General features: G+C 39.3%; 1 protein-coding gene across 1 annotated transcript in view; it reads right to left on the reverse strand.

Moving 5' to 3' along the window:
* The window catches only part of LOC126267837 (plasma membrane calcium-transporting ATPase 1-like), a 97,907-nt gene that overhangs the window by 45,356 nt on the left and 34,279 nt on the right, over positions 1-18,272 (reverse strand). The gene's annotated exons all lie outside the window — the stretch shown is intronic.

Genomic DNA, 18,272 nt, shown 5'->3' on the forward strand with positions numbered 1-18,272 from the left:
GGTATCAGACAATAGTGTTGTCTGCAGTGAATAAAGCTGCTTCTCAGTTTTTGCATAGTTAAAAATGAAAAGAAGCGACCAGTGATGCATTAATATGGTTTGCTTTGTATTTTGTGCATTCTGAGGTTTAGAAGTATACTTACCAGAGTTAAAAAAACTGATATTTGTAAGGGGTTTGTAGTTCACAGACAAACAAAACCCAAAAATGTGAGAGAATCAGAAAGTATACTATCAGTACATGTGATGAAATATCACAAGACCAAAACTCAGGTATCTCTCCTAAATATTCCAGTAATTGAACTGATGAAGAAAACAGAAATCTAGTCAGTATCTCTCCTCAGTTCAAGTGCTTTGATAAGGGTAATGTTCTCCTTGTCAGTATTTTAATGTCAGACATTATGTTAAAAAAAGAGGTTGATGATTCCCTAAAGTAAAACCTTTTATTGTTTGCACAGAAACCTGCAAAAATTAAATTTCCAAGGATGATGCTAACGGCTTAAAAAGAACATGGTGATTAGGTTGGCTGTAATTATAACCATGGTTAGTTTATCCATAATCAAGTAAAGGATTGCTTTATAAATTACGTGTATTTTTTCAGCCATCATGAATTTTAACACATTGCAAACACTATGGGACCTTCATAAACCAACCATTAAACAATTCCAAAAAGTGTCATGAATCTGCAAAAATGCATAAGAATTCCAAATGGCATAAACAAGCAGTTCAAAACTCAAATAAGATTGTTAATGTTATGAAGATATAACTGTGTGTATAGAAGAAATCATCAATGAAAATATTGTGTGATTAGTACAAAATAATTGTATTAAGTTGAAAATAGTATTTTTGTGTATTATATGAACTGTGTTTAAGAGGAGGAACAAATTCAAATGCTGTTACTGATGATTTATCATAGTACAGCACACAGTCAGATGACAAAGAACATTATGGAAACATTTTAAAAAAGTTCTGCTAAAATTTCACTTTATTTCTCACAAAATCCAAAAATGAGTTAGAATCTAAAAGGAAAAATGGTTTAATGTTATGCATTACCCTACACTTTCTCCATCAGCACAAACAAAATGTAATTTCCACATAAGTAGTGTTACTCATGGTGAAAAAATTCTCTTTGCTGATGACACCAATGTTATAGTCACTGAGAGAACAAGAGAACTCGTTGCTGAGAAAGCAAATGTAACTCTTAAGGAAGTTTATGATTGGTCAGTAAGCAACAATGTGACACTGAACATAAGGAAAACTAATGCCATGAATTTCAGTTTGTGTAGGAAAAATGACAATATAAAATTAAATGTAGATGGCACCTCTATAGACTGTGTAAAAGTGCAATATTTCTAGTAATGAAGATTGATTCTCAGATTAAGTGGTGGGAACACACAAAGGTACTTGAAAACAGAATGTTATCAGCATGTTATGCTCTTAGAATCCCATCATCAGTGTGTAACATGCAGTCTCTTTTAGTTAAATATTATTCATATATACACTGAATTCGTAGCTATGGCATTCTGTTTTGGGGAACAAATGCATAAAATTTGAACACAATTTTCAAACTCCAGAAAAGAGTCATAAGAGTAATAACCAAACATGCTAGCTGAGCTCATTGTAAAGATCTCTTCAAAACACTGGGGATTTTAACTGCTCCATGTGAACACATTTACAAGTCAGTTGTACACATGAAAAATAACATTGGTAATTACTGCACAAATAGCTCTGTCTATGACCATGCAACAAAAGATAGACTAAACTTACATTTACCAAGAAAAAACAAACATAAAACTCAAAACAGCATTTTCTACCAAGGAATAAAACTGTACAATAAATTATCAAAAGAGATTAAAGAAATTGCAAAAATACACTTATTTAAAAAGGCAGCTAAAAAGTATCTGTTATGCAATAGATTTTATAGATTGAAAGATTACTTAGCTAAAACAGAGTAGCGGTTTGATAGAAAGATGTTATACAAATAAATAATAATAATAATGATTATAAAACATCCAATATTCCACAAACACCTACACTTTATGTCTTTTTCCCTCTTTTCTTTCCATTGTAGAAATACGTACCCCAAGCTATGCTTAACACAATACTAACAACTCTTCCTCTTTTTGAGCGCAACATTTCACTCATTATGGAGCGATGCTGACTCAGTTTTTTGGAATTGCAAATGGGAAGTTACAGTACAGAAAATGGCCCAGAGGTTACCACTGTATGTGTGTGTGTGTGTGTGTGTATGTGTGTGTGCGTGTGTGTGTGTGTGTGTGTGTGTGTGTGTGTGTGTGTGTGTGTGTGTGTGTGTGTGTGTGTGTGTGTGTTTTCGTATGTGTAGTGAGTGAAGTGTTATGAAACAATGTGTGAATAGTGTGTGGAGTGACTGATAGTGAGATGTGAGTGAACACTGTGGCATTATATTATTTAATAAGTTTGTTTGTAAAAAAAAGTATTGTGTACCAGGAGTAAATCTAATGATTGTCTCTAACTAGAAGTCCGTAAATATATGAGAATATGAATTAGCTTATTTAAAATTGATCTAAACTTGTGAATACTTTGACATGTCCTATATCCTTGTAAAAAGAGATCTACAGATGAATAAAGGTACTACTGCTACAACTACTACACCATAAATCAATCAGAAAATTGATGTTGGAACTTTTGATGGTACTTGAAATGTATAAAATGTGAGAAATGTTATCCGTACAAATATCTTCATGTCATGGAAACAATTGCGAGAATAGGGATTACAATTCAGTCAACAAAAGTAGCATAAATGTCAAAAAACATAAAATCTGGTAATGTAATAACAGGTTTTACTACAAAGAAACTGTTAACAATTTCATGTTTAAAACATTGATCATGTGTAGAACTGAAAGTGGGCTACAGAAAATAATAGGAGAAAATAATGAACAGCTAACACTATCCTCAAAATTTCTGAATCACATGTGTGGAAAAAAACGTTTTGTCCCTATTGTTATAAAATCCTGCAGGTTACCACTAACAGTGATACCACTGTTTGATTACATGACAATGTAGAACTGTTTGTAATAAAAAAAAAACTGTGCATCATCTCTGTCTTTACGAATTCAATATAATTTGAATATGATATCCACTGTAATGAAAGCTTTTAATTCCATGACATACAATCAAAGACTGTTGGATACCTTTCTGAGAAATTGCCAACCTCACAGTTTGTATTCACATGCACAAACAATTGAAATTGGCTGCTAGTCATTTACAATGAATAAGCTGCTGGTAACATTGTACTTACCAGGCTGTATGATGTTACTCTCATATTATCCTATTTATAATGCGAATATTGAGCATGTTGTCTAGATGTTAATCAGAGTAGGAATTAATATGTGATTCTTATATTTCCGAAAGACTACAAATCTTCTGTGTGTGGCGTAGTTTAAACTACTTTCTATTTGTTCCTTCAATTAAAAAAGGTCTTTATGTCAACAGTTTGATTCAATAAGTATTTTCATTTTTGTGCTTTAATGAGACATATATAAGGATGTTTGTATGCACACCCCTTCTCCTACAGTGTCCCTCTCTGTTCTGGCTCCTCCTCCCAATCCACTACTCCACATCATCGTAATCTTCATACACAGCACGAACTCACAGTACTGGTTCTCATGTTACACTCTTATCCTGTGCACCTGTGGCATCTTTCCCAGCTGTCACAGCTGTCAGCCACACTTCTCCAGCTATCTGCCCCAGTAGCCACCTCCTTTCTCCCCACTCCCCTCTCCCACTCAATCTGACACACCACCACACTCCAATAAAACTCCAATGAAATCCCAGGTATTCAACCAGCACTACAGGCTTTAGCATTATGCTTGTGTGCATTTGAAGGAATGCTGATAAATCCTTGGTTTTTCTATTTAAAGCTGATATTTTTTTATACATTCTATGTGACAGCAGCTATATAGCAATAACATTGGCTTTATTTTTCTGTGCAGTGAACATGGTGCAAGGAAATAGAGAGTTCAGATCAAACACAGTGGTGCTTGTGATTAAGCGTTTTTTTTATAAGATAGAGAGAAGACGGCCAAACAAATTTATTGTGATATATCTAGTTCACTAGATAGTACCTGCACTTCCCACTCCACTATCTAGAACTGAGCTGCATTTAATAGAGTGCGTTTCAGAATTGAAAATGAAGAGTGTCCTGGAAGGCCAACTGAAGTCACAGCTCAATAAACAGGGGATACTGTTCATTCCATGAGCCTCTATCATCAGAGGATAACTACTAAATAGACAGCAGAGACCCTGGGAATCTCTTAAAAACATGTAGGTCACATTGTTCATGAGATTTTGGACATGAGAAACTTCGCTATGAAATGTATTCCCACATGTCTCAAAGCAGATCAAAAACATGCATGAGTCATTATTTGGCCAGGATCCTATGCAATTTTTGGATTGCCTCATCAGCATAAATGAAACATGGGTATACTCTTGTGATCCAGAGGGCAAAGAACAGTTTAAAGAATAGAGAAACAGGGTTTCGTCTTGTCTAAAGAACTTCAAAAGTATCCCACATCTATATTTTGAGATAAAGACGTAATCCAACTTATTGACTACTTGCACCACTGTAAAACACCACAGCAACCGACTATGTTGAACTTCTTGATGAACTGGTGCAACACTGGTCTCCAGATATAGAGGAAAGCTGAGAAAGGAATCTTGATTCTGTAGCTCAGTGCCCCTCCTGTTAAGGTAGCCACCACTCAATATAAATTGTCTGGTCTTCACTTCTGAATCCCCAAACATCTCAATATTCACCTGACATAGCCCCCACAAACAATTATCGGTTCCCGAATCTCAAGAAACATCTTAAGGGAAGACCACTTGCAAACATTTTTTAGATGAGATAAAGAAGGTCGAATAAAGATGCTATAAACGTGTTGATCTCAAGAGGGAATATATTGCACAAATAAACTTTTTCAGAACAATAGCAGCATTTTTCCTTATAAAACCAAAGATTTATCAGCATCCACTCATACGTATTTGTACTCCAACTTGACAAACGATTCACTTGAACATTAGCAAAGTTCTCTGTCTTATTTCCATGGCTGTTGCTGCCTCACTGCCTCTATCACTTATGTATTTGCTTTTTTTGATTGACCACAGGATTTTCGTACGTGTGTTTTGATTCTAATTCTATTTTTGTAATCATTTTCTGTGCTCCCAATGAAACAAATGTATGTTTGTTTATTTTCTGTTTAAAACCCAATGAATGAGCTACATTTTTTAAATATGGTCTTATGAAATATTACTTCTGTTGTTAAGATTACTGTCTAGCAAACATTTTTAACAACCAAAACATTTCCTAAAAGACATCAAAGAAAAACACATGACATTAGGATAAGATGTTTAAATATATGAGAGGTTTTTGGCAGCAATTTATGCATCCCCTTCAACACTGTGCATTTTATTTTCAGCTAGCATTATAAGAAATAAAATAAACATAATGAGATAATTAGAGATACCTTCCGCAAGCCCTTTATATGCATGTAACCACCAATCAGGTCTTTACCCAGTCAAAAAGTAGACCAATCAGTGGTGGAACATACTGCTGAGCACAATCAATGTGCTCTGCATTACAGGCTACTTCACAACTCACACCATCCGGATTCACTGGTGTCTCTAAAATACACAGATCGCCATAGTATCTTCAAGCCTCTGTCCCACATCCATTACATCCATTTCTATTTCTGTCTCCATGTAGCCCTCCCTGCCCCCCCCCCCCACCTCCCCCCGCTCTTTCTCCCACACTTCTTCAGTCATTTTGCACTGTTGGTGTTCTCTCCAAAATCTTCTCTTTGTCTGTTCTATCTTCCCCTCCCAATTCACCATTTCACTGCCCCAAACTGTTGGGCACCACAGGAAGCTTCTTTTCCCTGTGCCAGAGTGATTTCACTTGTGTCACATACCTGTCCTGTGGGATTGTTTCCTCTCCCTGACAGCTGACAGCTTTTTTCCCCTCAATACCCCTCCTGCTTTCCACTTCCTTTATTCCATCATCACAATCAACATCAGCTGAGACACTGTAGCTTTGCTGATTTTGATTTATCGGCTTTTCTGGCCTGGTTTGAGAATATCGGAGAACACACTAATAATAATAGGTAATGATAGTAATATGTTATTAGAGTATATATTTTTAATGGTGTGGAATACAAACTTGGCGCTTGACAGTGGCTTTTTGCGTAAGGTCCGCTCATTGTTTGACTGTGAGTGACTCTTCTGAAAATATTTCTTTATCAGACTTCGTAAATTAAATAATTCTAGAGTTTTGGCTCATGCTGGACTATTCATATGGTTTGTAACATGGAAGCTTTTGCCATGCTGAGACGCCATTGAATTGGAACAACAGCTTGCAAAATAAATGAAACACCAGCTTAAATAATATCACTGTATTCACAAAATATTATACTAAATTAAATTACATAGGCACCGTACATTAATTCTGTTGCTGTTTGTAACTATGAGTACACCTAGTGAGATTGTTTCTCAACAAAATATAGAAATGGTGGCGTGCCGAATAATTATCTGGAGCGATGGCAGATATGCGTCCGATCTGAACCGCTTCAAGAACAAAAAAGTTGCCGTGATCTCCGCAAGACAACTGAACTGCGTAATTATTGTAATGTTTCAGCTGCTGCACGCCGCAATCGGTACAACCGTTTATACTAATTAATATCTTAAACAATTCTGTATTTATATTCTGAATTTACACCTGTAACATATCCACACCCACCCTAAAAATGCGCCTTAAAATTGCCCCCTGAATTGTGAGGTCCGCATCTGCAGGCAAGCAGTTCACCCTAAAGCACATTCAGTACAATATTTACACACATATTCAAGTACAATTCATGTCATACACTATTTGAATGAGACCAGTGAATATTTGTATTGCGGCTGCAAAGAAAATGGCTCTGAGCACTATGGGACTTAACATCTCAGGTCATGAGTCCCCTATAACTTAGAACTACTTACACCAAATTAACCTAAGGACATCACACACATCCATGCCCGAGGCAGGATTCGAACCTGCGACCATAGCGGTCGCGCAGTTCCAGACTGAAGCGCCTAGAACCGCTCGGCCACCAACGGCCGGCCCACACATGTACAGTTGCGCGTATTTCAGTGTGGCAGTAGCAGTTAGTGTGTTAGTTGAATTCGCAACATGGTAATCACAGTTCGTATGTGCGTGTTCGCAAGGCATCACTGTGACATTCAATGAAGTTTTTACAAACTAACATGTAAAACTACTATATATGTTAAAATAAAATACATTTAATTATTGATTATTGTGTGTCATGGAAAGTATTGCATTTAAAATGTCTTTCTGTTTCAGATTAGCCGTCCGTGTACGACGTGTCGTCCTTTGCAGTTCATGTTCATAATGCTTACAATAATAGCGCAAAGGTAAGCCTTGTTTTGAGAGTTTGCACAACGTAAATGTTGTTGCATGTCGACGTTACTATTCACAGATTTGACAATCGATACATGGGCATTGTCACTCCTTGCACTGTTTATTTTCACTGATAACACACTTCTTCCTAGAGCCATGATATGTCCAGGTGAGAGAGGCCGTTTTACTCCTAAAACGTTACATTCCCTGAAGTCCCATTCACAATTCCTGCACCCGTGGAGTTGTCTTCAGTGCTTTTGAGCGTCGAGAGCATAGGTCGAGTAGTTTACCAGCTTCTTATTTTGCACCGTTGCATCGCAGTAAATTCCATTAGACGATGCACTACAAATGTTATTGCATTTCACATGCACAGTTCTATCGCACTCCTAGTTTACCTGGCGATGTACAAATAGTGTACACAAAAATTTCATCGCGATCATTCTCGTAGTGATATATGAAGAATAGTTTTTAATAATTATGCACACATATTTCATCGCAGTTGCAGGCATTGCGATGTATGTAGAATGGCATTATAGCAGTCTCTTTCACATAAATCTCGTGGTTTCACACATTTTGATACATATGACAAACTCTGATCACATTTACATACCACCATATTACATTTTGCTTTACATAAATATAGATAATTACACAAAGATACATTATATTTTGACTTTATATGGAATACAAAAATTTACTTAATCATAGAGACATTACAGATTTTTGAACCAAATTTTGAATTCGCGAATGATGTCACCTGTAGTTGGAAATATTAGACACAACATCTGGATACATCAGCAAGCAAGCTCAAGCGGACATATACTTATGGACTAACGTCTAAAGCAACACGTTAAAATCAAACCTACAAAATTCTCACATCACGAGTGTGCGTAGAGTATGAATATGGCTGTGACTTCACATAGACAGGTGTTACGCAGTATGAAGTGCATCTAATCCATTCCTAGATGATAGTGCTTGGTTGTCGTGCGGTTTTGTGTGCACGTCAGTCAGTTATGAATAGTCCTTGACCAAATAACAGTTAGTCAATTACGTTATCTCAAAAATATTTTCATCGCACTTGCGTAAATATCATCATAACATTTGCTTTAAAGTGTAGGCTGATGTTGTTTACATACATTCGGTGAAGTCGAAATCTTTTCTTTCTTCGTCTGCTGCTGGCTGGATGAGCTGAAACAAAATTTCTTATGCTACCTAATTTCCTTGCAGTAGTGCTGAGAGGTACGTTGTTGTTGTGGTCTTCAGTCCTGAGACTGGTTTGATGCAGATCTCCATGCTCCTCTATCCTGTGCAAGCTTCTTCATCTCCCAGCACGTACTGCAGCCTACATCCTTCTGAATCTGCTTAGTGTATTCATCTCTTGGCCTCCCTCTACGATTTTTACCCTCCACGCTGCCCTCATATACTAAATTGGTGATCCCTTGGTGCCTCAGAACATGTCCTACCAACCGATCCCTTCTTCTGGTCAAGTTATGCCACAAACTCCTCTTCTCCCCAATTCTATTCAATACCTCGACGTTAGTTATATGATCTCCCCATCTAATCTTCAGAAAGCCTCTGTAGCACCACATTTCAAAAGCTTCTATTCTCTTCTTGTCCAAACTATTTATCGTCCATGTTTTACTTCCATACATGGCTACACTCGATACAAATACTTTCAGAAACGACTTTCTGACACTTAAATGTATACTTGATGTTAACAAAATTCTGTCCTTCAGAAATGCTTTCCTTACATTTTATATCCTCTCTACTTCGACCATCATCCGTTATTTTGCTCCCCAAATAGCAAAACTCCTTTTCTACTTTAAGTGTCTCATTTCCTAATCTAATTCCATCAGCACCACCCGACTTAATTCGACTTCATTCCATTATCCCCATTTTGCTTCTGTCAGTTCCGTTTAACTGTTCTGCCAAGTCCTTTGCTGTCTCTGACAGGATTACAATCTCTTCGGTGAACCTTAAAGTTTTTATTTCTTCTCCATGGATTTTAATACCTACTCCGAGTTTTTCTTTTGTTTCCTTTACTGCTTGCTCAATATACAGATTGAATAACATCGGGGAGAGGCTACAACCCTGTCTCACTCCCTTCCCAAACACTACTTCCCTTTCATGTCCCTTGACTCTTATAACTGCTATCGGATTTCTGTACAAATTGCAAATAGCTTTTCGCTCCCTATGTTTTACCGCTGCCACCTTTAGAATTTGGAAGAGAGTGTTCCAGTCAACATTGTCAAAAGCTTTCTCTAAGTCTACAAATGCTAGCAACGTAGGTTTGCCTTTTCCTAATCGAAGTTTTTAAAATAAGTCGTAGGGTCAGTATAGCCTCACGTGTTCCCATATTTTTATGGAATCCAAACTGATCTTCCTTGAGGTCGGCTTCTACCAGTTTTTCCATTTGTCTGTAAAGAATTCGCGTCAGTATTTTGCAGCTGTGCCTTATTAAACTAATAGTTCGGTAATTTTCACATCTGTCAACGCCTGCTTTCTTTGGGATTGGAATTATTATATTCTTCTTGAAGTCTGAGGGTATTTCGCCTATCGCATACATTTTGCTCACCAGATGGTAGATTTTTGTCAGGACTGGCTCTCCCAAGGCTGTCAGCAGTTCTAATGAAATGTTATCTACTCTGAGGCCCTTGTTTCGACTTAGGTCTTTCAGTGCTCTATCAAACTCTTCACGCAGTATCATATCTCCCATTTCATCATCGTCTGCACCCTCTTCCATTTCTACAACGTTGCCCTCAAGTATATCGCCCTTGCATAGACCTTCTATATGCTCCTTCCACGTTTCTGCTTTCCCTTCTTTGCTTAGAACTGGGTCTCCATTTGAGCTCTTGATACTCATACAAATGGTTCTCTTTTCTCCAAAGGTCTCTTTAATTTTCCTGTAGGTGGTATCTATCTTACCCCTAGTGAGATAGGCCTCTACATCGTTACATTTGTCCTCTAACCATGTCTGTTTAGGCATTTTGCAATTCCTGCCGATATCATTTTTGAGACGTTTGTATTCCTTTTTGCCTGCTTCATTTACTGCAATTTTATATTTTTCCTTTCGTCAATCAAATTCAATATTTCTTCTGTCACTCAAGGATTTCTTCTAGCCCTCGACTTTTTACCTACTTGATCCTCTGCTGCCTTCACTACTTCATCCCTCAAAGCTACCCATTCTTCTTCTATTGTATTTCTTTCCCTCATTCTTGTCAATTGTTCCCTTATGGTTTCCCTGAAACTCTGTACAACCTCTGGTTTAGTCAGTTTCCAGGTCCCATCTCCTTAAATTCCCACCTTTTTTTTCAGTTTCTTCAGTTTTAATCTACAGTTCATAACCAATAGATTGTGGTCAGAGTCCACATATGCTCCTGGAAATGTCTTACAATTTAAAACCTGGTTTCTAAATCTCTGTCTTACCATTATATAATCTATTTGCAACCTGTCAGTATCTCTAGGCTTCTTCCATGTATACAACCTTCTTTTATGATTCTTGAACCAAGTGTTAGCTATGATTAAGTTGTGCTCTGTGTAAAATTCTACCAGGCGGCTTCCTCTTTCATTTCTTATTCCCAATCCATATTCACCTAATATGTTTCCTTCTCTTCCATTTCCTACTATCGAATTCCAGTCACCAATGACTATTAAATTTTCGTCTCCCTTCACTACCTGAATAATTTATTTTATCTAATCACACATTTCTTCAATTTCTTCGTCATCTGCAGAGCTAGTTGGCACATAGACTTGTACTACTGTCGTAGGCCTGTGCTTCGTGTCTATCTTGGCCCCAAAAATGCGTTCCCTGTGCTGTTTGTAGTAGATTACCCGCATTCTTATCGTTTTATTCATTATTAAACCTACTCCTGCATTACCCCTATTTGATTTGGTATTTATAACCCTGTATTCATCTGACCAAAAGTCTTCTTCATCCTGCCACTGAACTTCACTAATTCCCACTGTATCCAACTTTAACCCATGCATTTCCCTTTTTAAATTTTCTAACCTACGTGCCCGATTAAGGGACTGAATTTCCACACTCTGATCCGTAGAACGCCAGTTTTCTTTTTCCTGATAACGATGTCCTCCTGAGTAGTCCCCGCTCAGAGATACGAGTGGGGGACTATTTTACCTCCGGAATGTTTTATGCAAGAGGACGCCATCGTCATTTATCCATACAGCAGAGCTGCATGCCCTCAGGAAAAATTATGGCCGTAGTTTCCCCTTGCTTTCAGCCGTTGGCAGTACCAGCAGAGCAGGGCTGTTTTGGTTAGTGTAACAAGGCCAGATCAGTCAATCAACCAGACTGTTGCATGCGCAACTACCGAAAAGGCTGCTGCCCTTCTTCAGGAACCATACGTTTGTGTGGCCTCTCAACAGATAGCCCTCCGTTGTGGTTGCACCTATGGTACAGCTATCTGTATCGCTGAGGCACACAAACTTCCCCACCAAAGGCATGATCTACAGTTCAAGCGAAGGGGGGGGGGGGGGAGAGGTGTGTGTGTTTCATAAATATACAAATATACAATTTACTTACTCATTAGTTACAGATACGCGTTTACTGCTTAAATGAAATACACTCCTGGAAGTGGAAAAAAGAACACATTGACACCGGTGTGTCACACCCACCATACTTGCTCCGGACAGTGCGAGAGCAGCAATGATCACACGCACGGCACAGCTTACACACCAGGAACCGCGGTGTTCGCCGTCGAATGGCGCTAGCTGCGCAGCATTTGTGCACCGCCGCCGTCAGTGTCAGCCAGTTTTCCGTGGCATACGGAGCTCCATCACAGTCTTTAACACTGGTAGTATGCCGCGACAGCGTGGACGTGAACCGTAAGTGCAGTTGACGGACTTTCAGCGAGGGCGTATAGTGGGCATGCGGGAGGCCGGGTGGACGTACCGCCGAATTGCTCAACACGTGGGGCGTGAGGTCTCCACAGTACATCGATGTTGTCGCCAGTGGTCGGCGGAAGGTGCACGTGCCCTTCGACCTGGGACCGGACCGCAGCGGATGCACGCCAAGACCGTAGGATCCTACGCAGTGCCGTAGGGGACCGCACCGCCACTTCCCAGCAAATTAGGGACACTGTTGCTCCTGGGGTATCGGCGAGGACCATTCGCAACCGTCTCCATGAAGCTGGGCTACGGTCCCGCACACCGTTAGGCCGTCTTGCGCTCACGCCCCAACATCGTGCAGCCCACCTCCAGTGGTGTCGCGACAGGCGTGAATGGAGGGACGAATGGAGACGTGTCGTCTTCAGCGATTAGAGTCGCTTCTGCCTTGGTGCCAATGATGGTCGTATGCGTGTTGGCGCCGTGCAGGTGAGCGCCACAATCAGGACTGCATACGACCGAGGCACACAGGGCCAACACCCGACATCATGGTGTGGGGAGCGATCTCCTACACTGGCCGTACACCTCTGGTCATCGTCGAGGGGACACTGAATAGTGCACAGTACATCCAAACCGTCATCGAACCCATCGTTCTACCATTCCTAGACCGGCAAGGGAACTTGCTGTTCCAACAGGACAATGCACGTCCGCATGTATCCCGTGCCACCCAACGTGCTTTAGAAGTTGTAAGTCAACTACCCTGGCCAGCAAAATCTCCGGATCTGTCCCCCATTGAGCATGTTTGGGACTGGATGAAGGATCGTCTCACGCGGTCTGCACGTCCAGCACGAACGCTGGTCCAACTGAGGCGCCAGGTGGAAATGGCATGGCAAGCCGTTCCACAGGACTACGTCCAGCAACTCTACGATCGTCTCCATGGGAGAATAGCAGCCTGCATTGCTGCGAAAGGTGGATATACACTGTACTAGTGCCGACATTGTGCATGCTGTGTTGCCTGTGTCTATGTGGTTCTGTCAGTGTGATCATGTGATGTATCTGACCCCAGGAATGTTTCAATAAAGTTTCCCCTTCCTGGGACAATGAATTCACGGTGTTCTTATTTCATATTCCAGGAGTGTACGTAAGTCTCGATTAGCATGAAACCCAATGATTCTATTTGGTTTTGGCTTCTGCAACAGGTATTCACCAGGATGTTGGCAATTACATTCTCTGAAGTCCCATTCAAAATACCTCCACCCATGGAGTTGTCTTCAAAGCTTTTGTGCGTCAAGAGAGTAGGTCCGGTGGTTTACCATTTTCTTATTTTGGCAGTTACATACTCAGCTAGCCACCAACCGGTGTGCGGCGGAGGTCACCTTCGCGATAAAGTCATATTTCGCCCCCTCTGTTCCACTAGCGGTTCGCGCGAGGGACAAACGACTGTCTGAACGTCTTAGTAAGAGCTCTAATTTCCTTTATCTTATGAATGGTGATCATCGCGTGATTTGAAAGTTGGTCTTAATAACGTATGCTCTACATCCTCGTCGAAGATTGTATATTAGACTTTAGTGAGCAGCCCCTTCCGTTTAGCGCGTCGTCTACTGCAAGTGTGTCCCACTTCAAACTTTCTGTGAGATTTGTAACGCTCTTGCGATGGCTAAATGTACCATTCACGAATGTTGCCATTCTTTGGACCTTCTCATTCTCTTGAATCAGACCCAACTGGTAGGGGTCCCTACGTGAAGAGTGGACAAACTAAAATATTGTAAGCAATTTCCTTTGTTGAAGGACTGATCGCTCCAGGGTTCTACCATAAACCGCCATCTAGAGTTCGCCTTATCCGTTACTTGTGTAATCTGATCGTTCCAAAAACTGGGCATTTATTTCGTACTCGTACATTAATGGGGATTTTCGCTTTGTTATACGTGGTAGTTTACACTTACTAATACTGAGAGATACCTGCCAGTTCCTCATTGATCTGTTGACAAGTTTCGTGTGATACTACTTTCCTGTAGACTACAGCATCATCGGCAAACAGTCTAATGCCGCTGTCAGTACCATCAACCAGATCGAAAGTAAATCGTAAGAAGTAGAGGACCTATTACGCTGCCCTGGGGCACACCTTATGTTACCCTTGTTTCTATTGAAGTCTCCCCATTCAGGACGACATACTGCTCTCTCTCCGTTAGAACACTTTTTATCCAGCCATGAGATAGACTGTAAGTGCGCACTTTCTGGAGCAAGCGACAGTGCAGAACTGAGTCGAACGCCTTTCGAAAGTCGATAAATATGGCATCAACACGGGAGTCAGTATCTGCCTGTTTTATATCATGCACGAAGAGAGCCAGCTGTGTCTCACAATACTGCTGTTTCCTAAAACCGTGCTGGTTTCTGCAGATGAGCTTCTCAGAGTCTAGAAATGTCATTATGTCTGGACACAAAACACATAAAATAATCTCCATGATTCTACAACAAATCTATGTCAGTGAAATCGATCGGTAATTATGTGCATCATATTTTTTACCCTTTTTATTGATTGCTATGACGTGGACCTTCTTCCAGTCCCATTGACTTCTCGCTGTTCCAATGGTTTCTGACAGTCGATGGATAAGAATGGTGCTATGTTTGTAGCACAGTCAACATAAAATGTTATGGGGAAACCGTCTGGGCCAGATGCCTTCCTGGCGTCTAAGGATCTTAACTGCTTTGCGGTCCCAGATACACTAAATACTACGTCAGCCACCCTTGCGTTTTTTCGATAATTGAAAGGGGGAATGGTGCTGCAGTCCTCTACCGTAAACAAGTTTTTGAAAGCCAGGTTTAGTATTTCGGCCTATTGTTTATCATCATCCGTTACATTACCTGTAATGTCGGCAAGAGTAGGTATTGAATTATTTGTGACATTCATAGATTTCACGCACTAGCTAAATTTTTTCGGGCTATTTTTAGAATCTGCAGATAAAATATTGCTTTCAAATTCGTTAAATGAATCTTCCATTGACCTTTTGACCCTAGTATGTTTGTTGAACCATGGTGAATCCTTTTCATCCCCTAATTCATCTACGCTGTCGTTCATAAGTCTGTAATTTTTCCTCTATACATTGGTCAAAATATTTGTTTTCATGATCAATCCAGTCATGAAATTCTGTATTTATGTTGGCAAAACGGTTGTCAGTGTGTAATTGCAGTTTGTCTGTAAGTTGTTTATCCATAGTGTTAACACTGCCTTCAATTACTGTAATATGTGTTTTTATTGAGTCATGAACTGATGGATAACATTTGACTTGAGTAGCAACAGCTTCGCATGTAGTGTTTAAATGTTTGACTTCAGTTTCAATATCTTTTACGTCTTTTGTGGCTTTTTGCTGCTGCTAGTTTAATTCGGAAAATATTGAGAAAATTTGGGACTCTTGTCCGCTCAGTCTCGTGTCAGTCTCGTCTACTCTATCACACAGAGTGTCTTTACAACTTTTTAGTGCTCTTAATTCAGGCTTAATCTCATCATGTCCCGTTTCTAAAACTGTCGTCTTCGTCAATGTCTTTTTTGTTTTCAGTAATTTTCTTGATAATAGCGTCAAACATAGTAGCAATATTTGTCAACTGAAACTGCTCTGCCCCCACCAAGTCGTTTGACGTGACGTCACGGAAAAGAATGAGCTCTGAGCTGGATTTAGCTATTTGACTAGTGATCGGCATATTTACGAAATTTTCCGTCACTAGACATGTTAACTGCTGATTGTTCGTTACTAGTGGAGTCAACTCTGGATTCATTGTCAATGTTTTGTTCAATGTCCAAGTCGTTTTCAGTTTGCATCAGAAAATTTTGAGAAAGCTAGGAAGCAAGATCTAATTATTGAAAGCCCTTGGACTGGTGTGCTTATGTAAAAATGCGATGTTTTACTTTGGATCCAAGTATGCAATGTCGATTCAAGGCTTCAGCAACAATTTCAATTTATTTTGGACTTTACAAATATTCATTGGCTATCCTGATATGATCCCATTATCCATGCAACAAAGAAAAACAATGTAGCAAACACAATAAAAGGTCCAGACGTGAAGTCGCCAGTCTGATTTATCGGCTTTACCTGTCTGGTTCTAGAATAGTAGAGAACAGACAAATACTAGTGCATAATGATAGTAATATGTCATCAGAGTATAAATTTTTAACTGTAGGCTTTTTGAGTAAGGTCCATTCATTGTCAGTTTGACTGTGATTGAGTCTTCTGAAAATATTTCTTTATCGACTTTGTAGACTGAATAATTCCCAAGTTTTGGCTCATGCTGAACTATTCATAAGGTTTGTAGTACGGAATCTTTAGCCATGTCAAGGTGCTGTTTAACTGGAACAATATCTTGCAACATAAATGAAACACAAGCTTAAGTAATATCACTGTAGCCAGAAAATATTACACTAAATTAAATTACATAGACACGTTTATCCTGTTGCTGTGTGTAACTATTTTATTCTGTTGCCGTGTGTAACTATGAGTACGCCTAGCGAGACTGCATCTTAGTAAAATAGAATAATGGTGGTGCACCAAATAATTATCTGCAGTGATGGGACACATATGTCTGATCTGGACTGCTTCAAGAACATAAAAGGTGCTGTCTTCTTGGCAAGACAACTGAATTGCGTAATTATTTTAATGTTTCAGCGGTTACACGCCACAATAGATACACCTGCTTGTACGGACTAATATCTTGAGTAATTCTTTATTTATCTCCTGAACTTATATCTATGTTATTGTAATATATCCACACCCACCTTGCAAATGTTCCTTTAAATGGTCTATGACTATTCTCCTATCCCTGAATATTTCATCCAAGAACTCAGTAATGTTCTCAGGCTTGTTTGATAATGTGTCTGTTGATGACTCAAATACCTGCAACCCTACCTATAGACAACTACAACAAGGGGGAGAACTTGTGCCAACCTGGGAACGCTGGTACCCCTCCCCTCCCAATTCGTTTTAGCATTCTGATGCCCTTCTAGAATTGAAGAGATAACCATTATAATATTAAGTGGTTCAAAATTGATAATTCCATTGATATCAGAAATCAATCTCACTACCAGTGCATGGATAAATTTCAATTTCATCCAAGGTCCTATCGTTATTTATATTCCAACCAAAGATTTTCCATTGCCATAAGAAATGAATTAACAGACATAATAAAGAAAACGTGTTATTGTGAACAACAAACTGCTAACTTCTGGTACTTCAGATATCCTCTGACTGCCTTATCATCGCCCTCCACCAGTGAAACACAGACGACAGATTTCAACACCGTTAATCTATCGAACATATTGCTCAATCTGTGGTTCAACACATATTTTAAGGTACAGGGCAGCACATTCTGTATTATCACAAAATAGGGGAGACAGTGTCACCAAAATGATACAGGATTCCAAAATGATACAGGATTTGGAGTGGACATCACTAGAACAAAGGCACTGTTCTTTCCTTCAGAATCTTCTCACAAAATTCCAATCACCACCTTTCCCCTCTGAAAGTAAAAATATTTTGTTAACGCCAACCTTCAGAGGGAGCACGATAGTAAAATAAGGGAAATTAGATATTCCATGGAAAGATATAGGTGTTTGCTTTTTTCACGTGTTGTATGAGAGGGGAATAATACAGAATTATTGTAAAGGTGTTTCGATGAACTCTTTGCGTTGCACTTAAATGCGATTTTCAGATTATCCATGTAGATGTAATGTAGACATAAACATTTAAAATATGGACTCCAATTCTCGGGAAATTCAACATCAGCTCTAGAGATCTTCAAAATCCAAAAAAGAGCCGTTAGAAGTATTACAGGAAGCAGAGCTAGTCAGTCACATAAATAATATTTAAAACTCTGAAAGTGCTACCACTACCAAGCAAATTTATTCTTGCCACACTAACGTATATTTAAAATAAATACAGCTGGATATGATATCAGTATTACAAAAATTGTTACTTATACATCACAATACTACATTAAAAGATAACTTGTATTTATT

Source organism: Schistocerca gregaria, chromosome 4 (genome assembly GCF_023897955.1).
Source record: "Schistocerca gregaria isolate iqSchGreg1 chromosome 4, iqSchGreg1.2, whole genome shotgun sequence".
NCBI lineage: Eukaryota > Metazoa > Arthropoda > Insecta > Orthoptera > Acrididae > Schistocerca > Schistocerca gregaria.